The following is a 13,360-nucleotide window of genomic DNA, read 5'->3' on the forward strand; positions in this document are numbered from 1 at the left end:
AATATACTTCAAAGATTTAAAAAAAAAAAAAGTTAATTATTTAGAAAAAAATGTGCCTTTATTGGTTGACAGCCACGCTCTGTGCATTGTTGTAAGACAATGAAAAAAGTAAGCCGAACAAATAAATGCAGATCAAACTCCTCACAAAATATACGCTATTCACCAGTGTCGCTCAACCAGTAAATATGAGAATCTCTCCAAAATGAGGACAATAATTATGTCCGACCTTCCCACCAGATGTATGGAGATTCAAGATAAAAATAGGATTCAAAATTTAAATAGTCTCGGAGCCTCAATGATCACTGTGTATTGCTGTGTATAATTAAAACATATAGACCAGGTAATTGCCAAATAACAAAAGTATCTCTCGAAATTACAATTTTTTTTTACAAGCAAAAATATTCTACAGTTTTATGCGTTTACCTAGCTAAATATACAATCTAAAAGACCAAATTGTCAAATGATTTAGAAAATTAAATTGAAAATGATAATAAATATTAAATATTTGATTCTTGACACCAATCATCCAGGTTAAATTATTTAAAAATCTTCTTTGTAGACATTTAATTTTTTTTTTGTATCAAATAGCCAGAGTATTATATAAAAGGTTCCAGTTTTCAAAGGTACATCCGGCTTAAATCTTGGCGTAAGCCATCGCTGTACGTGTCGTTCCTCTAAAGAATACTTCAATCCATTTTATTGTTGTCGAATCAAACCCGGATTTTATAATTTATGATTTGTAGGTAGAAATTGACGTAAATTGTCAGCATTTAGACAGAAGTAATGATAAATAATCCATTACAAAGTTGGTAATGTACCATATATTATAAATATATTTAATATAAAATAGGGTGTTTAGGAAGCCTATAATTATGGACAAAAATACCTCATTAGATTCTTTGTTCTGGCAAATTGAAACGACAATACGATTACAAATTAAATTACATAGTACTCACATGCCGTAGGGCCATGCTTCCTCGATTATAAAAGAACTACATCCTTGATTTAGTCACGTTGCACGTTTCCTCCGCTTCTCACGGGCGATCTTTTCTTTTCAAGCAATGCACGGTCTAACGCAGTATTGCCATGCTAGGATCTTAACGTAGCAAAATATCATTTAGACTCGTGCTTAATCACGCGCTATTTAAATGGGGCAGGATGAAATATAGTCGTTACAATGTCAATCCAGCCTGTGTCTACAAAAGTTTCAACGTACTAAAAATTGTACTGATTAAACCAACTGGTATAAGAAGTATGAAAAAAGAAAAGTACTTTTTTAGGTGTTGCCTAGTAGGCGAAATAATTCAACGAAATGAATCTCATCCATCATAACAAGGCTTTCAGCTCTTTTGCTGTAAAAAAGGCTATAGATGGAAAATTTGAGGAAACATGGTTTAAACATAGAAAGAATGGTGAGTTTCAGTTAACGACAGCTCATAAGCCCTGTAAATGCCTAGGCATAGTCTAGACTACCGTATATTCATTTAAAGATGGTGACAATATTTTTAATATCTTAATACATATTTTACACCGCAAAAAGCCAGAAGGCCCATTTACAGTGGTGAATTACAGCACAGAAAACCCAAGCTTGAGAAAAATAACAATTAAATATTATCTACTTACCGGGAATCGAACCCGGTGCCCGGTGCCCGGTGCGAGAGTCGTTCACCTTAGCCATTACACCACGGAGGTCACCAATGCTTTAGTTTCACGATAAAACATTTATTATTATCATTGAAAAATCTTGTTTAATGTGAGTAAAAAACACCGCTCTTCGTTTTCATTGCTAATTTGCAAATTTTAAGGAGTTTATTTTATTTTCGATTTTAAAAAAAGTTCCTTAATAAGGTCCCAGATCCTTCAAAGTCATATTGCGTAACTTTGAAGTACGTTAGATTTACATTGCTTTTTGAAAATAGAAATAAAATGATGTGTCAGTCGAGAGCTTAAATAAATAAACCCTCTTTAAAAATAAATTCTGCCGTTTTGCATTAAATGAGAAGTTTTATTCGAATAATAATAACTACCGAGCTTTTATTGATATATTTATCATCGCCTGTGCTTTAAAAAAATGCAATTTGGATGACATAAATTATAAAGATAGAAAAAAGAAAACAAAGCAGATAAATTAAACAATTTTATTTTTGATTCGTTCAATAAACGCAATTGAATTATCCATTAAGAAAATTACAAAATTTATTTTTTATTTAAACACTTTATAAACAAAAACATTTTATACACGGAAAGGTGGGTATATTGTTTTAAAGCAATTTATTCCTACCTACCCAAACTGTTTGATTTGAGAAAATACAAAGTAAATATTATAAACAAATTTTACGTATTATGAAACGGTTGTAATTAAAATTTGATTTGAAAAATATGATAACCTAATTAAATAATTTAAAGTAACATAATTATATTAGAAAAGATGAAACTATCGTTTTAAAAACGTTTTCTCTTGAAAATCGCTCGCGAAAATTCTCTTGAAATTTTGCTCCATAAATAACTAGATTTTCATATTTACTTTCCAAAAATGTTGTTGTACGATATAATACAAATGTGTCAATAATTACAGGTCAAGTTCGGTTGAGCAAGCGCCTTCGAAATCTCCTCTTTTAAAGTTGAAAACTTACATAAAATCGATCATGAAACCTCCAAAAAACCACAGTGACTTTGTAACTTGCCTTGAGGTTGAGACAGTTTTTTTAACGTTTAACATCATAACACCAGTTTGCGTCAGTTTAAAATTGTGGATTAAAGCGAAGATTTTTAGTTTTAAATACGCAATAAATCACACTTAGTATAAGTGAAAACATTTCTCTTTATAAAGAAAAAGGATTGTATCAGTCTCTGAAAAGAGATAAGATTGGCCATACATGGTTGCGGAAAATAACACTTGAAAACTCTTTAGGGGCCATAAATCCCGAACTTTGCGTTGTGTTGTAGTAAAGTAGTTGTTCTCTTGGGATCGGACTTTTTCACTTTGGCCAGCAAAGTGAAATAATCTTAACATAATCATGATACACGTTAAATTAGAGACGTTTCATAGATTACAATGATATTATTTTTCAGTATGACATAAGTTGACTGCGAATTAGTTTTTTTTATGCACACCTCTTTTTAAAAATATTTATTTTACATTTAAAAATTTTCAAAAATTTGTGCTTTTGATACTAAATAGTTAAAAACTTTACATGGCAGAAAAAAACATGATTAGTATTTGAAATAATAATTCAATTGATGACAGAAAAAACACACATATCTCAAAACCCAATTCAGCTACGATAAACAAATATTAACTCAAAATAAGTAATAAAATGCGAGTAACGAAATTGTCTTAATTCCAGTTTGATTGATTTTCTTTATGCTAAGAAATAAAAAAATAATAGTTTTTTGGTCAACCTTTTAAAGTTAATTGTCAACCGGATCGTAATAGTTTATTTCGATTTAATATTTTTCAAACAGTTCTTATTTATTTAAAAATGCCTTATAAGTCAAAAAAGTTTTTTTTTAAATAAGACCAATCTTCTTTCCAAAAAGTCTTTTCAGAAAGCTTACAATAAGCTCTTCAGACTTAAAAAAATGTGTAGGTGTATGACGTGCTGTTTCATACAACGCTTCATATTTACACGTACTTAAAAGTATTGTGATTTAAAAATGTGTCTTTAAAACTTAGTTATACAAACGTCACAGGAATATTTATTTAAAAAATATTGGACGAATTCTTAAATCATAGATCTAAATTTAATGTAAACCACCTCACGATGGATTTAACCCTGAAGGTCTTTGAAGATTTGAATATTTGATATTAAAAGGTTTTACGAAAAATCCTACCAACTTATTTACCCACGGAAGTTTAAGTAAGCACAAAAACTATTCAAGATAAGGCTTCGGTAATATAATATTTAAAATAAACTTTTTGTGATTCCAAAAAAGGTTCAAGGTTTAATTTTTCAATGTTTTAATAAAATATTTACTAGTAAATGTTGTTTAAAATGTATTTGATATGAAGGTTTTTTTTTTGTTTCAATAAATAACTATTTACATAACTTTTTACAATAAAAGCGTAATTTCATAAGAAAATAATATTGCTTACGAAATGAATATTTAGCTTGAGTGAGAAAATTTACGACATGATTTTAGTTTTTATGAAGGAAATTCAATCATCGAACCTGGTACATCAATAAATATTTTGAATTGATTGTTAAATATTGCTTATGAGTTTTGGCTATCGATTGCAGCGTTATCTTAGTAACGAATTATATTAAAGGCTCCGCCCTTACCATAGTGAATCGGTAGTTTTTTGTATTAAATGCATTTAAGGTCACGAAATACAAACAAAACGTTTGTATATATAATTGACATTAATCTATCGGCAATAATAATTGGTCAACGTAAATTCTACTCTCTGTAATAATAATGAATTATAATTCTCTCACACATTGAATTATTCATAAGCCATGAAAGTCGATACAGGTATATATACTTTAGTTAGATGAAACATTCAAAGAAAAAAAACGTTGTATCCGGTGGTTAGTAAATAATCAATATCCGTCATATTCAATTTATTTTGAATAATTTCAAATAATTTAGTACCCATTTGATGTTTAAAAATTGAAAAGTAGGTTATGTTAATGCGTCAATACGTTTGTTTAAGGAACTTATTTCCAAAAAAGGTTATGACGACATTAAAAGTGTTGTATTTCGAATTTAATCACTACTAATAGACTATTCATATGTTCATATATACAAATGATATCTGTACGAATTACAGTTTAAATTGAAGCATAATAAAAAAGAATTTATATTACCCAACTAAATTAACGCATTTTATAAATTCCATATAATGTTTACAGCGTAGAACGAATATAATCAACTGTTAAATATTTTTTCTACATTTGATAAATTTTCTTTGAAAAAGCAGATCAAAAAATATGTTTCGCTTTCGAAGAAAAGTTTATTTGACTTCTTAAAATTTTCCAAAAAGCTATTACGAGAAAATCACGACTCGTAATTACTTGAACGTAGAAAGTTCCACACTTTGAGAGATAAGTGTTATGAAACCGTAAGAGGATATGTGGAAATTTTAGACTAAATCACATAATGGAACTAAGCTCGATGGTTGACGAAGAAGCACGCACGCGTAAACTTTAAGTGCCACACTAGATTTTACTGCTAGATTGTCAAACGGTGAGATGTGTTTTGAGGATTCTAAATAAAATACTAAAAAAAATCTATGTTGATATATGTTTCTGTGTTCAGGCGGATGAAGAATGTTCTGTGTGTAAAATATAATTAGAAACCTGGTCGAGTGCCTTCGACGCGATGGCTTCTCTTAAGGAAAAATCCTGAGTGGAATGGAAATCGAGTGAAGAACACAAATGCAGCACAAAATTATTTTTTTGTGGAAAAAAATAAAATTCAATAAAGTTATTTTTATCTTACATACTTCCTTTTTATCTTATTATTTTTATCTTATTACAGTTATTTTTATCTTTTTATCTTACATATAACTTTGAATTATCTATCCTTACCTCTGTTCTGTATAAATACATTTAACTTTTTAATAAAGATACCAGTCTCGAAGATGTCGCGAAAGCGATGAAACCGGTCACTGGATATTCCAAATTTGTGGATTAAAGTATCACTCGTTTTTTATTTATATTATAAATTACATTGAACTTCCATCAAGAATTTTCACTTACAAACTTAAATGTTTTATTATATTTATTTTTAACGTTTTTCCCGATTTGTAAAAATAAATTCAATCGCTTCTTAAATAAAGTCAATATTTAAAGCTCCAACTTCGTAATTTTCCATATAAATAATAATAAAAACGTATTTGCTCTGCGTAAAATCATAAAGTAAATTTAATCTGTCCACCAGTTTCAGTATATGGTTGATCCTTTGTCAACGCTTAAAAATAAACCCCTAGTTTAATAAACGTTGTTGTCTCTAAGATTATTTTTAAGCCTTAACAAAGGAACATTTGTGTACTGAAACTGATAGGCCGATTGAATTTATTTAGTGATTTTACACAAAGCAAATACGTAGTCTCATATTTAACAACTTCTTAGCTGAGGAAAATGAAGATTTAATTACCATTAAAATCATATTAAACGTTCAATTTAAACCACAAAGTAAACATTACGATGAATAAGAGAGGGAAGCACCCCTACTGCCCACGGATTTAGATTCTTCTGTAATCACTTTGACTTGCGACTTGAAATGGTGGGTTACGTTTCTATTTAAACATCGCATTTTCAATAAACGAAAACTGGTTATTAGATACCGTTCTGCTTTTAATTTTGAGGTCACAGTTTGGGCTTTTCAACAACATGCGAAAATGGTTTTCACTTTAAAACAAAAATTTCCTCATCAATGTGACTTATTTATCTACAACCATTCTTCGAATTACGTTAAAATGTTATTTGAAAGGTTTTTACTTTAATTTATATATGACGAAAAAAATTATTGTAATTATGCATATTCATATAATATGTACATACACTAAACATAAATATGATATAAATTGATTTTTTAGCACAAAAAAAGTTTTTTTTAAATTTCTATATTACTTAAAAACATAAAAATAAAGTGTCGTTAGTTACCACAAATTAAAGAAAAAAAATCTCTTTCTTTTGATTTACCGAAATATTTATGTTTTAGTTGCCATTTTCAACTAGTTGTAAATAACTTTCTATTAAAATATTAGGAATCAGGTTGCGGTAGAGCAGTGTTTGAATCTCAGACCTCTAATACGTGACTCCGCGACACTAGCCACGGGACCACAACCCCGTTTGATTTTATGACTGACAATGAATATTTATGTAAATAAAGCTAATTCATGTATTTATTATATTTAAAGTTTAAGCCAATTACAACAGTTATACGATAAAATGTATATACAGGGAAACTGAACGAAAAGAACCTACCTAAAACTATTTAGCATGGACAAACAAGGGCAATAATATTTATATTGGTTTACAATATATTTAAAAACACGGTCATCATATAAAAATTCGAGCTGACCCATGGCCAATCCATCTTCATCCTACACTGAGTTAAAGGTGAAAAGATCTACGAAAAGTCAGAAGATCTATGCAAAAGAATTCCAAGTTGTGTGACGCATTTACTAATCTACACAATATGGATATTGGGGCATAAAAACATCTTAAAAGTTGCTCTTAAAAAAATTGATGAAAAGCCGATTTCGACTTCTGGTGACACGGTTGGGAACATGTAAAGAAATTGTTTGCAACAGAGATGGGACATCACTCAGAGCATTCAGTATTTTGAAAACGCATATACATAAGGTCCATCTCAGTTCTAAATTCAGTCCTTCAAAATGTTTTTTTGTTATGTAAATTAACTATATTCGTTTATTTCATAAAATCATTTATTGGTATACAAAACCAATATATTTTCTGAAATTGTCTAGTTATTTATTGATATGCATTTTTTTAATGCTCTTAAATACATTTTTTTTTACTGTTGATTATTTTGTGTTAGCATATGTTATTGATATGCATTTTTTTAATGCTCTTAAATACATTTTTTTTTACTGTTGATTATTTTGTGTTAGCAACAACAATTTAGAAAAATTATATTTTAGTGATAGAAAATGATGAAAATGAAAAGCATTAACATAGTAAAAAAAAGTTAAAGAAATCAATAGATAAAATTATGTTTTGTAAATACGTTTATCTTGGCCAGAAAGAGATTTTCAATGTGATTGTTTTTTGGATAAATAGAGCGTTTTTGTTTTTCCGAACCCAACCAATTATTTGCGCGCCTGTTGACAAGTGTTTGTTGAAAAATAATCTAAGCAATTTCCTCTGTTAAAAGGGGAATCTTTTTATCTCGCCGACAGGTTAGTTTCAGAGATGTCATGGTAACACTGACAAATAGCTCTCCAACTACTTCTGCCATTAGGCGAGAGAAAGAACTGTTTTTTGCCTTTGTAAACGAGTTTGTAGACAGCTCCCGTCTTGAGTAGAGGAAAATGCCTTTTTATCATTAAAAACAAAAGATGTATCCTTTTTTTACGCAATACAGCGAAAGTGTATATGTTATAAACTTGAATTATGTGATTGTTACACGCACATTATAAAAAACCTATACTTAAAATCTCACAAATTCACCAGTGGCAGTGACCAGCTTGAAAACATCGGCTAATTAATACTAAGGAGTGCCTGCCCTATAAAGGAGTGACACGAAAACATACCCATAGTTACGGAATTGTATTATTTACTCCGGGGCTGCATTCTGCAAAAATGTTTGTTTTTAATGTTTAAAATCAAGATGCGTTTTTGGTGGATTTTAGATTTTTTCCTTCATCATCATTGGTAGGAAATCGAGTTCCCACGCGGATGCAGGGCGCAAACTAGCGGGGTGCGAAGCCATAGGGCTTCCACGATATTATTGAGTGGAGTGGATTGTAATAAAATTTTATGAAAAATAAGTGAGTATCCTCGATATGCGGTATGCAGTGTTAATCGGTCACAGCCCCAACAAATGAGATGAATTACAATGAATTACAATCCACCTCTTTCCCGAAACTGTTCATAAAGACTTAAGTATTTCTACAGTTTCGCATATCAATATCAGGAAGGGATACCACTAACCTGGTTCTCGTTCTTGATGGACTTGTCGGATCCGACTTCACTTGTGGCGGCACTAACACGAGGGCAGGCCCTGATCTAGAGGTCAACACTGGTGGTTGGTGGAAACAAAGTTTTAGAATGCGGCACACACGTTCAACGAAATAAACGCATGATGTACAACACGAGATCTTAATGTGGCGGGTGATCAAAGGATACTGAGGGGGAAGTGAACAGTGGTTAAAAAGATGTAGAAGTTGTGACAATACTTGACCCATGCAAACCCACTTAATTCGCAACCAATCATCATCATTCCTTTTCCGCACTTAATGGTGCATAGGGAACTGCATTGGTAGACCAATAGCAGCATATCATGATCATTTTTGTTACATGAAGGTAAAATTATCAGTCTTACGCTTCAGGTACCAGTCCAGGGACTATGAAATTATTTCCTTAAATTCCATAAAATTTCAACCCATTTATTTCTTTACATTGGATTTTGGGGAACAAAAAAATAAAATCAACTAATATTTATTATATTTTTAAAATGTATTCCTATTAGTGCACCCCTGTAAGTAAGAAAAGTTTCACAATTGTGCTGTTAGGCGTAGTTTGACGTTTACAAAACAAATTGTTTTTATTTAAATATAAATTATTTTGAGGTAGTAAATATTTACCAATGAAAAATTATGCAATTTATTTTACAATCTTTATTGGAGAGGTTTTTACACGCTTTTATGAAACGAGCAGACATTTTCGTTTCGATTTTAGAGTTGAAGAATGACGTTTAGACGTCACATCTGGCTGGCGGTCGAAGATCGACTAAATACGCGTAGGGCATCACTGAGCGTTTGGGCAGCAAGTGTCATCATTATTGTGGGCTCAAGTCACGTTTATGTATTAATTGTTGGAAGCATGAAAACCGAATTAATATAACAGTATTCAGTGGAAGAAAAATTTACATTTATTATTGGTACCTACTCCAAATTACAATAAAATATCGACGGAAAATAATATGTAGATAAAAAACTTTTTTACATATTTTATTTAAGTATTTAAAAAAACAAAAAAGGTTAACTACCAAGAATTATATTTTAGACTCAGTTGCACTTTCAAAAAGCAAATAATGTTAAAGTGTAAAAAAATGATGTGTTTAGGTAAAAATAAATAGAAAAAGTCACGTTATCCTTTTATCGTGCAACTCATTTTGTAAATTTTTATGAAAAAGTGATAAATATTCAATAATGTTTTGAGAATGTCCAAATGTTTGTCGGAGGAATTCCAGCTTATCTACAAACATTTGAACATACTCAAAACATTGTTGATTAAACAAACTGGTATAAGAAGCATAAAAATTGGAAAGTTGTTTTCAGGCGTTGCCTAGAGGGTGGATTGGTTCAGACGGATGAATCTCACCCGCCTGATAAAGTTTTCAGCTCTTTGACTTCACAAACGTCAGCAGATGGAAGAATTGAGGGAACGAAGATGTTTAAACATGGACGGAATGGTGATTGTTACAGAGTGAGTAAAGTGTACACTTTAACCAGCCAATGACAGGTCATAAGCCCTGTAAATGCCTAAACTTCCATATTCCCTCCTCAAAATGTTTTCCTCCTCTTTTGCAACAAATTTTGATCAATATTTAATTTTACTTTTTTTTCCCCCAACTTATATATTTGTACAATATTTATCTGATGAATAAAAAATGAGGGTGAGTTGTTTAAAAATTGAAATTTCTACCCAGAAACTACTGATGTACGTCTAAATGAGAGTTCTCCATTTACTGAGAAAACATTGATATTTTAATATTTTTAAAAACACGAATAAATAAACACAAATGCACGTTGCATTTGTACAGAAAATATCTTCATTTAGTTGATCATTTTGATAGTTTCTAAATGTACACCTTGAAAGGTTCATGCTATGTATATAATATATCGCATGTAATGTATGTGTATGTCTTATATGTAGATGCATGTGGATGCGTTCATATATGTGTGCATGGTTGGCTCTGAGAGTGCATTCGGTATTTTTATTCGTTACCAATAATAGCCTCCATGGAAAACGCAAATGTTATTGGTTTAATGATTATTTTCCCACTTAAGTTTTTTTTATTTATTTACTTTTCGTCACATTTAATGTTTACATCTTTTACGAGTACATAATTAATGAAAACTTTATTGGTCTTTTTATGTTTAAAAATTTTTGTTTATTAATATTTATTATGTGTTTTCTGAATAAAATAAAAGATTTTTTATAATTTCTCTATCCATATATTTTGAACATCTGAATTTCCATGAGTTAGTTAAACTCATTCTAAAACACTTTGAAATCTTATGCATGATTCAGCAGTACTAATTTTGAATTAGAAAAATTGTTTCCAAAATAAAATACTCTTGAATCAACATTCAAAATTTGATCCGAAATGGTGCTGCTCAAAGCCAATATTATTATTTTTCAAACTCAAGCGACGGAGTATTCCCGCCAAAACCAATATTGGCGGAAAAATGAGAAAGAAAAATTAAACAAAGAACCACTCAAATAAATTGAAACAATCGAAGTGTAAGTGAAAGGAACGAAGAGCGACAGAAGGATACCAGATATGGCTAAAGGACTTCCGGTAGATAAAATTGTAAGAAGTCCAATTTTCTTTATTGAAAACAGAAAGGTTCGAGTGAACGTAATGAGAGAATTATTAAAATTTAAGATGTCCTTTATCTCTTCCATTTTTATCTTTGATATAAGTCATATTTAAAGAATATTTCCAAAAATGATAATAAATGAACCTTTTGTTTTATGCTAAAAGTACAATTTTCAACGAAAAAAATACCTTAATATTTTAAAATACCAAGTATTAAATAAAAAAAAAACTTATGAAATAATGTTAAACAAACATTTTTAAATATAATGAAATAATAAAATGTTCACAAACTTTGTAATTTATATCCCCGCTATTAAAATTTCCCTTTTTACAGAAGTTATTCGATGGATTAGAAATAAAATAATACAATTTTGTCAGTGCATAAAATTAGCTACAACTTGAAAAAATAATATAAAAGTATTATTAGCAAGTGCGGATTATAAAGATAAACATGGATTAGATTTGAAATAATTATTACTAGGAGTTACACTCTATTTAACCATATAATTCATCAAAGGGAATTCAGAATATATTTAAAACTAGCCAAGGACCTGCGTGCAGGGGAGGCGAAAGATTGAAAAGAAATGCAGCGAGCGAAGTCCTTTCAAGTGGCATATAGAACCTCGTATAGAGTGAAATTAGGATCGTATCAGGTTTGCCAACTGAAAAGGCGTTCTAGTTTAAAAAACCTGATAATGTTTATTCAAGTACTTTATTTAAGTAAATAATAAAAAGTTAGTAAATCTAAAATTTTATTTATCATTTCGAACGATTTAATATATATGGGAAGCAAATGAAAAAGTCTAGAAGCACGTAAAAAGTAAACATCGTAGATGCCTAAAAACATTATGTATTAGAGAAGAAAGTTACGGGAAAATGTTTTTAAACGAGGGTGTGCCGGGAAAAGCGTAAACGTTACGCTTTACTATATTTCGTTAAGGCAAATAAATACTAATTGCTGGGGGCAAAATGATAACAGAACTCTGATACTGCTTACATTAGTATTTAGCAAAGTGAGAGGAGAGTTTAAACTTAAAAGTTTGTTAAATGTTGTTAGTTTGTTGGCTGTTAATATTTTTTTATAATGATTAACTTATACCCACACACAAGATATGCCTTTGTGGGATTTTTTTGTGTTAATGTAATAGTTTTTTTGTATTCGTAACTTTCATTTACCTATTGTAAAATGCAAAGAAAAAAACAAAAAAAATGATACCAAATCAAAGAAATATGTATGAAATAAATAAACAAGCGGAATGTTGTTTATTTATTATCATGAAACATAAAAAAATACAAACATGCGGTGTTCAAATATGAAAATTTATTCGAAATATAATGCTTTAATAAGTATAAAATTAGTAAACAAACTCGTAAGTTGTTTATTAATAGGAATATATCATAATTAATTGTTTTAAAAAACGATGCAGCTTCTAAAAAACTATTAAATGACTTAGAAATAAAAAAATACATAAAAACGTTCCATAATGAAGAAAAACTTATTTTGTGAAAAATTACTGAAATAAATGTAATGTTACACAAAATAAATATTTTAACGTGAAAATCACAAAGTTGGTGTTTCAAATATTATTTTTTTTTAAAAACCTCTCTTGGCGTAATGGTTGAGACGCAGAAGTTTGCCCCATGAAGATGGATTCTGGCTTCAATTCCAGGGAAAACCGTAATTATTAAACCTGTTTTTTTAAAACTTGAACACTCCGTTCAGGAGAATGAATACTACAGTTATGTCGGTGAAAGAAAACCAAAACCCTGGAGGAGTGTTTTGGACAATCAGGTAAAAATCCTGAAAAAAATCGAGTGGAGATAAGTCCACTTCGTAGTGTAGTGGGTTAGAAGGTTCTCCTACCGTGATTGAGGTTGGAGGCTCAATTCCTTGCAGAAGGAACGTAAAATTTGATTTTAAATGCGGTTTTATACAGTAACATTTCATTAAAATGAATGAATTGATGTTATTAAATTTAACAATAATTGTGATAATAATTTTAATTGATATTGTGAAGTGTATTTTGAATACCATAATAGTAATGGATAATGGGTATGTAAATTTACAAGTGAATAAAATAGTTTTTGCTACTGTTCTGTAATTGCAATTTGGTCA

Source organism: Micrasema longulum, unplaced genomic scaffold (assembly GCF_059751315.1).
Source record: "Micrasema longulum isolate JH-2025_06_02 unplaced genomic scaffold, ASM5975131v1 h1tg001094l, whole genome shotgun sequence".
NCBI classification, from domain to species: Eukaryota; Metazoa; Arthropoda; class Insecta; order Trichoptera; family Brachycentridae; genus Micrasema; species Micrasema longulum.